Raw genomic sequence first — 12650 nt, 5'->3', positions numbered from 1 at the left:
AGTATATGGAAAGGAATCTATTGGAGGACATGAAGGATTTCAATAAAGTAGGCAACGAATTTTGTATAAAGTCTAAAAGGGCTTTTATTCTTTAATAACCAAGTGCCTGCTAATACTAGACTTACCCAACACTTCAACAACTCATATTTAGATGAAAAATTCATGGATCTTTAAAAGTCTAACACTGTCAGCTTAGCACTTATTGGCCATTTACTTTGTGTGAGGCTCCATGCTAAGCGATATGGGGGAAATAAAGAGATAAATGAGACAAGAGATATGCTCTCAAGAAGTCACTATCTGCTTGAATTGTCAATCTCTCTGCCAAAAGTTCCCTACCTCCTCAGAACTTCTGGAAAGACCATGCTGTGACTTCACAGGTAACATTAAAGTAAAGTAAATATAATTTGCCTTATTATTTTAGATTTTCACAATGATCCTTGAAGTAACTGGAGTTATCAGTTATTATAACTAGATACCCTAAATCATGCCATAAACAATCTTTTATATATAAAAGATTCCTTGAAACTGATTCCTTGAAACTGATTTTGCACGTTTACAAAACAATGACCAATGCTTTGGATATTGACCCTATGGCACCAAGAATTCTTACAGTAGGTTCTAATGGACAAAAACCATGCAAAGTAATTCAAATTCTTAAGAAAACATATTCTGATTTGAAAAACAGACAACCTAGCTCTGGCATATGCAGTTAGTCTCAAGTAATCAGAATACTTCATTAGACTGAATATTAAAATCTTGGAGTATGCTTGAAAGCAGCTCAAGGTTTCTGTGTACCTAATTATGTATGTGTGTGTTTGCATTTGTTTATAAAGAGTTCATTGTTAGTACTTTTCTCAGCATGGATACTGTTCAAATTAACGAAATGAAGATTTTGGTTTTACTTTCCATTATTCCAGTGTCTAAAAATTTAAGCCAGAAAGAAGAGATGTGACAGTGAATTTACTTACAGATGCTGATCTGTAAAGTAAATGTAGCCTACTTTTTTTTCTGTTTCTGTCTTCTAGTCCTCTTCACAATCTGTCAGATAATCTCATAATTATTCAAACAGTTCTGATACTGCATATAGAGCACAATAAAAACTAGCACACCATGCTTCAACAGTTCTATAGTCATTTATTATCAAGATTGGAAATTCTCAAGAAAATCATGTTTTAACTAATTCTACTTTGAGGATTCAGTAGACAGGGAGGATGAGATAGAAAAAGGACAATCACACTTTTTAAAACTCTTTGTGTTTTTCATTATTCAAGTAACAGTAAGGAAGATAATGCATAAGGAAGGAATATACTATCTAAACACTTTTAAATAAAACATACACAATTACATCTTAGCTCTACTTACAGTAAAATTTGAGGGCAATAATTTTTTCTGCCTAAAATCTCCATGTGGCTACAAAAATGTGTGCATACTGTAATAATAGAATATATTTACTAATATTACTATAACAAAATAATTATGATCTCATTAATAATCTTGGATGTTAAACTCAGCTTTAGTATTATTATAGCAAGAACAAAATGCCATCTATTTTTGATTTTAGCCATGATGTTAGATCAACAAATGAGTTTGCTCTCAGGATATTTCCAAATCTATTTTGTTTTCCCTCAGGAAGTCTTGATAAATCAGTAAGTGTTGTTAAATATCTGCATATTTTTTCAGAACATAACTTTGTTGAGGTGTTTCTTAGAGCACCGCTGTCAGTGAGATGCAGTTGGAAGAGCTTTAGACTTGGACATAAATACCTGGGGTTCAAGTTTTAGACCTCTTAATAACTACAACTTTAGTAATGTCTTAATTTCTCTGAATATTAGACTCACTTTCCTGAACACAGTGGTATTATTTCTTTCTTACAGTGCTTCAATAATACCCTAGGTCAAAATCAGTTTGTAAACTGAAATGCACTGCTTGCTTGTGCATTATCGTGGCAAATAAATAGTTTGCATGTGTATGGTGGTGGAAGAATTGGACTGGACACCTACCAAAATGGCAAGAAAAACTATTTAAGACTATTTCAATAGGGGTCAAGATTATTGCAGTGGGGAAGAGATTGAATTCAACTCTGTTGAAACAAAAGGTGAGAGGATTTTTAAATGCTGGGTGAACTAATGGAAAAGTACTGGAGGGTATTAGGGGAGAGGTTAGTCAGTGTGATTAGGCCATCTGTGTTCACTAATTGTTGCTTATTAAAGTTACACTCCCACATTCCCCACAGAGATTGGGAAATAGAGGCCCCATCTTTTGTTTGTTTGTTTGTTTTAGACGGAGTCTCACTCTGTCCCTCAGGCTGGAGTGCAGTGGTGCGATCTTGGCTCACTGCAATGTCTGCCTCCCGGGTTCAAGTGATTCTCCTGCCTCAGCCCCTGAGTAGCTGGGATTTCAGGCGCCCACTACCACACCGTCTAATTTTTGGATTTTTGGTAGAGATGGGGTTTTACTATGTTGGCCAAGCTGTTCTCAAACTCCTGACCTCAGGTGATCCACTCGCCTTGGCCTCTGAAAGTGCTGGGATTACAAGGGTGAATCACTGTGCCCGGTCTGCCTATCTTTCTTGATGATTATATTTCAAAGTCAAGAGGATGGAAGAAGATTTGCATCTTAAGAAGCAGAGGCAGAGAAATAATTGACAATGGCAAGTGTTCTAAAATGAATGCTCTAAGAATAAGATAAGGAACTTTGGTGGCCTATAGTCAGAAAGAAGCCTGTCTAAAGTTCAGTCAATCTAAGGATGCCTTGGTCAATGTGTGTCAAGATGCTGAAATTCCATAGGGAAAAAACAAACAATCAGCAGTCACATCTCTACTTTATATCCCCTTTCTGTTCACTGCTGGCTGACATTCAGCCATCCGTGCTACTATACGCTGAAATTCATTGCTACTATACGTTGAAATTCACTGCTACTATTTGATGAAATTTCCTACTATATGCTGAAAATATAGTAGCAATGTTTGGAATTTATTTTTGGTATTGGAGTTGTAAATGCATAATTAATTATAGGCAAGCGCTTAAACGATAACAATGACAAGGACTTTTGCAGTGAGTTTTTTTTTTCCTGAGATTTATTGATGTACGTATCCAGATGAACTTACGTCATAAAAAACATATGCAGACTTTGCCCCTTAATTTAGGTAAATAAAGTAAGGGTAGAACACAGTGTTGATAAATTCCTTCAGACATTGCTGCCAGAGACTATTGCTGCATAGACTATTATCCATGCAGAGTCACATACCTCTGGACAGCTTAATTTTTCCTGGGTCCTTGCTCCATGCTTCTGTGGGGGAGGTATTTGACCTTCTCAATCCTTTTTTCAATGGTCTTGCATTTTTATTGCAGTGGTGGAACTCAGAGTTGCTAAACAGCCCTTGTTTAATATGGTAGGGGTGTTCTTTGACCATCTTAAAATGTTGAATCTTCACGGTATTTTCTGATATAGCCAGTGACCTGGGTGCTCATTGATTTAGTGAATAATGAGGCTCAGAATTTAAATTCCCACAATTCATTATAGTGAGACAATGAAAAATAGCAATTACATTGTTTAATACCTTATGGTTATAAAGTACTACCACACACATGGATTTATTTGCTTCTTACAACAATCTTGTAAATTTAGTAAATCTTGACTTCATTGTACAGGAAATAAAATAGGTTTAGGGAGATTATGTAACACGTAAAAATTTGCACAGAGAGTAAGAGTTAGATCTGGGTCCGGAAGTCTATTCTGCAGGGTGAGAGAAACAGCATGGGGATACTGGCCAGAATACAAATTTTAGAAACACATCAGATCTTTTGCTCAAACACTTTACTGACTAAATTGTTTTATTTAAATTAAGTCAAAAGCTGGCAATTCTTTCTTCATTTATAAAAAAAAAATAAAAAACACATAAAAATCTCATAAGTGTCTTACATATAGAAGGGATTTGTCTCCATTAATTGTCATTCCACTTTCTATCATAGTCTCCTCTTTCCCTCTCTGGCTGTGAACACATTATTCTTTCTGTCACATCATGCATTTTTGCTAAAAAGTAAAATAAGAAATCTGAATATGTTATTCTATAATTTTAAAATCAACTTCAGGTATAACTTCCATACAATAAAATTTACCCATTTTACCTGTATGATATGATGACTTTTGATGTACATACACAATAGTATAAGTACTACCACAATCAAGATTCAGTGATAACTCATGCCTCTTTTTTTGGCATTCTTTATCCCCAATTTCAGCATTTGGCAACGTTAAGGTTTTGTCTTTTCCAGAATGTCACACAAATGGAATCATACAGTATGTAGCCCTTTGATTCTGGTTTCTCTCACTTAACATAATGATTATGTTAATCATCTGTGTTGATGCAGGCATCAATTGTTGGTTCCTTTTTATTGCTAAGTTTGGATGTACCATAATTTTTCTGTTCGTTTACTTGTTGATGTACATTTCATTTGTTTTCAGGTTTTGGCTATCTTGAGTAAAGCTGCTTTAAACAATTGATTATAAGTCTTTCTGAGGGCATGTGATTTCATTTTTCTTGATTAAATACCCATGAGTGGAATTTCTGAGTTAAATAGTGCTATATAGTTAATTTTATAAAAAACTTCCCAACCGTTGTTCAAAGTGGCTGTAGGATTTTGCATTCCTTAGAGTACTGTTTTAGAGTTCCAGTTCTCTACATCTTTAGTAACATTTGCTATTGTCTGTCACTTTACCCATTCTACTGGACGTGTAGTGCTATCACACTGAAGTTTCGCTTTGCATTTTCATAATGCTTAACAACAATAGGCATCATTTTATGTGCCTCCTAGCCTTTGTTCAACTTCTTTTGACAGTAGAAGTTGAAGAGAACTCTATTTTGTTAAACTGATCTGTAAGTTTATCTTTCCTCAGATAGAACACTGGCTTGACAACTATAGCTTTAGATTAAGTCTCATAATAAAGTAGTACAAGTCTCTCAATGTTTCACCATTTTTTTGGCCACCTGGGAGCATTCATATTTTTAAATAAATATAGGAATCAGCTTATCAGCTTGTACAAAAAGCCTACTGAGATTTTGACTGGGATTGCATTGAATATGCAGATAAACATGGGAGGAATTACTGGCTTAACAATATCGAGTGTTCAGATCCATTAACATATTGTATTCTCCATTTATTTAGGTCTTTAATTTATCCGAGCAAAGTATATAGTTTTAGCATACATGTCTTACACATATTTTATTAAATTAATCTTACACATATTTTATTAAATTAATCTTACACATATTTTATTAAATTAATCTTACGCATATTTTATTAAATTAATCTTATTAATCTTGAGTATTTTGTGTTTTGATGCTATTGTAAATGATATTGGTTTCTTAATTATAATCTATTGGGATTATGCTGATATACACTTAAATTTTGTTTATTGACCTTGTATACTATGAGTTTATTAAAATCACTCTCTGGTTCTAGCAGATTTTTGGATATACCTTATGCTATACAACAACAACAACCATAACATTTTTGGATACAAAAGATTTTACTTCCAATATGTTTTTCTCCTACTTCTTTTTCTCAATTTATTGCAGTAGCTATTACTGGAATAGAAGTGGTGGAAGACATTCTTTCCTTCATCCTGATATTAAGATGAAGTGATTTAGTTTTTGTTTTGTTTGTTTGTTTGTTTTTTACCACTAACAACATGATACTAGCTGTAATTGTTTGTTTTGGTAGAAGCCTTTTATCAAAGAGATAGGTTGAGCTGGTTCCCTTCTACACCATTGGTGATAATTTTTTTTTAAATATCAAGAAAGGGTGTTGCATTTTGTCCGTGTTCTTTCTACATTTATTGATAGGATATCCTTTCAATATATTGCTGCGTGTTGAGTATAATTTACCTATTCTCTAATTTATTGAAAAGAAGTGTTGAAATTTCCAAATTTAATTTAAACATCAATTTTTTCTTTAAAGTCAATTGTGTTTTATTAGAGACAAGGTCTCACTCTGCTACCCAGGCTGGAGTGCCGTGGTATGATCATAGCTCACTGTAACCTCAAACTTTTTGACTCAGAGGAACCTTCTGCCTCAACCTCTTGAGTGCTAGGACTACAGGTGTGTACCACCACACACAGATACTTTTTATATTGTTTTCTGGAGACAGGATCTTACTATGTTACCCAGATTAGTCTCAAACTTCTGGTCTCAAGCAATCCTGCCACACCCTCCCAAAGTGCTGGCATTATAGGTGTAAGCCACAACACCCAGCCTAAATTCAATGTTTGAAATGTATTTTGAGGCTCTTAGATGTATGCATATTTAGGTTTTTAATGTCTTCTTGATGAATTGACTTCTTTGTTATTATCAAATGGCTTCTTTATAATTTCTTATACTTTATATTGTCTGATACTAACACGGCAACTTCAGTTTTCTTTGGTTTAATGTTCGAACACTGTATCTGTACCTTCCTATTATTTTATCCATATATTTGTTGCTAAAAATATTTTTAAGACAGCATATAGTTTGGTCTTGCTTTCTTATTTATTCCAAGAATTTTCAACTATTACTTGGAATTTTAATGCAATTATTGCTTAATATGATTTTTAAACTTTTAAGAAGATAAAATTTGAGAAAACTGTCTTTTGTGCTTAACCACATGTGCACCATCTCCAAATGCTCTTCATTAATTGGTGCAGATCAACATTTGCATCTGTTATCATTTTTCCTCTGCTGAGAACTTCCTTTAATATTGCTTCTAGGCCTGGTGTAGTGTCTCATGCCTGTAAATCCCAGCAGTTTGGGAGGCTGAGGTGGGAGGATTGGTTGAGGCCAGGGGTTTGAGACCAAACTGGACAATATATCAAGACCCTGTCTCTACAAAACATGAAAATATTAGCTGGATATGGTGTCTTATGCCTATAGTCATAGTTACCAAGGAGACAAAAGTAGGAGGATAGCTTGAGTTCAGGAGTTCGAGTTTACAGTGAGCTATGATCATACCATCACACTCCAGCATGAGCAACAGAGCAAGACCCTGTGTCAAAAAAAACACACACACATTTATATGTATATATGTAAAACTCTACTAGAGCTATATGTATATATACTACTATATATATATATTTATATATATATATATAAATTTCTGCTAGAGTGAGATTGCCAGCAGTGAATGATCTCAGCTTTTGTTTATCTAAATCTGTCTTTATTCCAACTTCATTTTTTGAAAGATATTTCTGCTCCGTGTAGAATTCTAAGTTGACAGCATTTTTTCCTACAGTACTTTCTCAGTATTTCTCTATCTCTGGCTTGCATAGTTAATTTTTACTTTTTAATTTTTAACTTTTTATTATTTTCACTTTTATTTTAGATTCAGGGGTACATGTGTAAGTTTGTTATGTAGTCATATTGCATGTCTTGGGAATTTGCTATACAGGTTATTTTGTCACCCAGGTAATAAGCATAGTTACCTGATAGGTAGTTTTTCAATCCTTAAATTCCTCCCACCTTCCACCTCAAGCAGATCCTAGTGTCTGTTGTTCCCTTCTTTGCGTCCATGTGTACTCAACGTTTAGCTTCCACTTATAAGTGAGAATATGTGGTATTTGGTTTTCTGTTCCTGTGTTAGTTCAATTAAGATAATGACCTCCAGATCCTTTCATGTTGCTGCAAAGACATGTTCTCATTCTTTCTTATGGCTGTGTAACGTCCCATAGTGTATATGTACCACATTTTCTTCATCCAGTCTACCATTGATGGGCATCTAGGTTGATTCCATGTCTTTGCTATTGTAAATAGTGCTGTGATGAACATACGAGAACACTTTTCGGTAGAACTTATTCCTCTGAGTATATACTTAATGATGGGATTGCTGGGTTGAATGGTATTTCTGTTTTTAAGTTCTTTAAGAAATTGCCAGATGGCTTTCCACAGTGGCTGAACTATTAGGTTCCTAGCAGCATTGTTTAAGCATTCCCTTTTCTCCACAACCTCACCAGCATCTGGCATTTTTTCTTTTTAATAATAGCCATGTTGACTGGTGTGAAATGATATCTTATTTTAGATATGACTTGTATTTATCTAGTGATTAGTGATGTTGAACATTTCTTCATATGCTTGTTGGCCATGTGTATGTCTTCTTTTGAAGAACATCTCTTCCTGTCTTTTGCTTACATTTTAAATGAGTTGTTTGATTTTACTTGTAAATTAAACTTAAGTTCCTTATAGATTCTGAATATTAGACCTTTGTCCGATGTACAGTTGGCAAATATTTTTGCCCATTCTGTAGGTTGTCTGTTTACTCTCTTAATAGTTTCTTTTGCCCATTAGTTTAATTTGGTCCTATTTGTCAATTTTCATTTATGTTGCAATTGCTTTTAGCGTCTTTCTCATGAAATCTTTGCCAGGGCCCATGTCCAGAATAGTATTTCCCAGGTTATCTTCCAGGATATTTATAGTTTTAGGTTTTACATTTAATTATTTAATCTATCTTGAGTTGATTTTTTTATGTGATATAAGGATGGGTACCATTTTCAATCTTCTCATATCCCTAGGCAGTTATCCCAGCACTATTTATTGAATAGGGAGTCCTTTCCCCATTGTTTGTTTTCATCAACTTTGTCAAATATCAGTTGGTTGTAGGTGTGCAGTTTTATTTCGGGGCTATCCTGTTATAGTTGTCTATGCATCTGTGAAGACTGTTATTGGTATTTTTATAGGGATTGCATTGAATCTGTAGATTGTTTTGGATAGTATGGACATTTTAACAATATTGATTCTTTCAATCATGAACATATTTTCCCATTTCTTGGTGTCCTCTTGAATTTCCTTCATGAGCGTTTTATAGTTTTCATTATAAAAATCTTCCACTTCTTTGGTTAATTTCTAGGTATCAAATTCTATATTTGGATATTATAAATGGGATTACTTTTTAAATTTCTGTTGCACATTGTTCACTGTTGGCATATAGAAATGCTAGTGATTTTTGTATATTGATTTTTTATCCTGCAAATTTGCTGAGCTTTTTTTTTTTTTTTTACCAGTTCTATTAGGTTTCTTGTGAAATCTAGGTTTTTCTAAATATGAGACGTATCATCAGCAAATAAGAATAATTTGACTTCTTTTCCAGTATGGATGCCTTTTATACCTTTCTCTTGTCTGATGCTCTAGCTTGCACTGCCAGTGCTACATTGAATAACAATAGTGGCAGTGGGCATCCTTGTTGTGTTCCAGTTCTTAGAGGAAAGGCTTTCGGATTTTTTTTTTCCCCACTCAGTGTGATACTAGCTATGGGTCTGAAGTATATAGCTGTTGTTACGTTGAGATATGTTCCTTTTATACCCACATTTTCAAAGATTTTTATCATGAAGGGATGCTGAATTTTATCAAATGCTTTCTCAGCATCATTCAAAATGATTGTATGGGTTTTATCCTTTATTCTGTTTACATGATGTGTCATGTTGATTGATTTATGTATGTTGAACCATCCTTGCATCACAGGGATAAATCCCACTTGGTCATGGCGAATTATCTTTCTAATATATTGTTGAATTTGGTTGACTTGTATTTTGTTGAGAATTTTTGCATCAATATTTATGAGATATTGGTCAGTTTTTTTTTATTTTGTTTGTTTGTTTTTTTGGATGTGCCTTTGTCTTGTTTTGGTATCAATGTAATACTGGCCTCATAAAATGAGTTTGGAAGTATTCTCTCTTCTATTTTCAGAATAGTTTAAGTAGGATTAGTATTACTAGTTCTTCTTTAAATATTTGGTAGAATTCAGCAGTGAAGCAATCAGGTCACGGGCTTTTCCTTACCAGGAGAATTTTTATTTACATTTTCTATCTCATTAATTGTTATTGGCCTGTTCAGGTTTTGGATTTCTTTCTGGCTCAATCTTGGTAAGTTGTATGTATCTAGGAATTTGTCCATGTCTTCTAGATTTTCCAATTTAGTGGCATATACTTGCTAATGGTAGCCAATAATGATCCTTTGAATTTCTGCAGTATCAGTTGTAATGTCTTCTCTTTCATTTATGATTTTATTTATTTAGATCTTCTATTTTTTTTTTAGTCTGGCTAGAGTTTTGGCAATGTTGTTTAACTTTTCAAAAAACAACTCCTTGTTTCATTGATCTTTTGTATTTTTTTATTTCAATTTCATTTATTTCTGCTCTGATCTTTATTATTTCTTTTCTTCTGTGGATTTTGGGTTTGGTTTGCTCTTGCTTTTCTGATTCTTTCAGGTGTATTGTTAAATTTTTTAATTTGAAGTTTTTTCTCTTTTTTGATATAGACACTTACAGCTATAAATTTCCCTCTGAGTACTGCTTTTGCTGTATCCCATAGGTTTGATGTACTGTATTTCCATTATCATTTGTTTCAGGAAGTTTTTCAGTCTTCTTCTTAATTTCTTCATTGACCCACTGATCATTCAGTTGCATGTTTAATTTTCATGTATTTGTGTAATTTGTGTAATTAATACCAAGAGGAATTTCCAAAATTCCTTTTGTTATTAATTTCTAGTTTTGTTCAATTGTGGTCCGAGAAGATGCTTGATATCATTAACATTTCAATTTTTTGAGTGTTTTAAGACTTGTTTTAACCTAACATATGGTCTGTCATTGAAAATGATCCATGCGCTAAGGAAAAGAATGTGTATTCTGCAGTTCTTGAATGAAATATTCTGTACATAATCTATTAGATACATTAGATCTATATTGCAAAATAAGTCTGATGCCTCTTTCTTGATTTTCTGTGTGAAAAATCTGTACAATGCTGAAAGTAAAATGTTGAAGTCTTCAGCTAGTATTGTACTGGGGCTATCTGCATCTTTAGCTCTAAGAATATTTCCTTTATATATCTGAGTGCTCCAGTGTTGGGTGCATGGATATTTAAAATTGTTAAATGCTCTTGCTGAATCGACCTCTTTATCATTATATGGTGACCTTCTTTGTCTCTTCTTATAGTTTTTGTTTTGAAATCTAATTTTTCTGATGTAAGCATAGCTACTCCTGCTCTTTTTTTGTTTCTATCTGCATGGAATATGTTTTTCCATCACTTTTTCAGTCTTTGTGCTTCTTAGTAAGTGAAGTCTTTCAATGGGTCTCGCTTTTTTATCCGTTTACCCAGTCTGTCTTTTCATCGAAGAGTTTAATCCTTTACACTTAAGGTTATTATTGATAAATAAGGACTTACTCCTGGCATTTTGCTATTTGTCTTCCAGTTGTTTTGTAGTATTATCTTCCTTCTTTCATTTATTCCTGTCTTCCTCTAGTGAAGACAATTTTCTCTGGTGATATTATTTAGTTTCTGGCTTTTTATTTTCTGTGTATCCATTGTATGTTTTTAGGTCTGAGGTTACCATGAGGTTGCAAACACTATCTTATAACCCATCATTTTAACCTGAAAACAACACTATTTGCATAAACAAACAAGCAGAAATAAAAGTAATAAAAACTCTCCTTAACTTTATCCCCCTACTTTTTAACTTTTTGTTGTTTCCATTTCTATTTTACTATGTCTTGAAAAGTTGTTGCAGTTATTTTTTTTAATTGGTTCATCATATAGTCTTTCTATTTAGGACAAAAGTAATTCATACACCACAGTTACAGTGTGATAATATTTTGTGTTTTTCTGTATACTTACTATTACCAGTAAGTTTTGTACCTTCAGGTGATTATTTATCACTCATTAATGTCCTTTTCTTTTTGGAGAAGTACTCCCTTTAGCATTTCTTGTAGGATGGGTCTGGTATTGATGAAATCCCTCAGCTTTTGTTTGTCAGGGAAAGTATTTCTCCTTCATGTTTGAAGGATATTTTCAGCCAGATATACTATTCTAGGCTGAAGGTTATTTTCCTTCAGCACTTTAAATATGTCATGCCACTCTTTCCTGGCCAGCAAGGTTTCCACTGAAAAGTCTGCTGCCAGATGCATTGAAGCTGCATTTTATGTTATTCATTTCTTTTATCTTGCTGCTTATAGGATTCTTTCTTTATCCTTGACCTTTGGGAGTTTAATTATTAAATGCTTTGAGAGAGCATCATTTGGATTAAATCTGCTTGGTGTTCTCTAACCTTTTGGTGCTTGGATATTAATAGATTTCTCTAGGTTTGGAAAGTTTTCTGTTATTATCTCTTTAAATAAAATTTCTACCCCTATCTCTTTCTCTACTTTTGTTTTCAGGCCGATAACTCTTAGATTTGCCTCTTTGAGGTTATTTTCTAGGTCCTGTAGGCATGCTTCGCTCTTTTTCCTTCCTTTTTTAAATCTCCTCTGACTGTGTATTTTCAAATAGGCTATCTTCAAACTCACTAATTCTTTCTTCTGCTTGATCCATTTTGGTATTAAAGGACACTGATATATTCTTTGTTATGCAAATTGCATTTTTCAGCTCAAGAATTTCTGCTTGATTCTTTGAAAATATTTCAATCTGTTTGTTAAATTTATCTGATAGAATTTTGAATTCCTTCTCTGTGTTATCTGGAATTTTCTTGAGTTTCCTCAACACAGCTATTTTGAGAGCTTGTTTGGATGTTCTAGCAGGGGAATGCAGCTACTGATATACCCTTGTCCAAAGACAGGTCCTCCTCTATTGGAGATTGTCATCTTCTTTGACCAACCACCCAGCTTTGGGAAGGATATACATGGAGCAGTGAGGGAG

This window comes from Gorilla gorilla, chromosome 2, assembly GCF_029281585.2.
Source record: "Gorilla gorilla gorilla isolate KB3781 chromosome 2, NHGRI_mGorGor1-v2.1_pri, whole genome shotgun sequence".
NCBI lineage: Eukaryota > Metazoa > Chordata > Mammalia > Primates > Hominidae > Gorilla > Gorilla gorilla.
Note: the sequence above shows the minus strand (reverse complement) of the source record.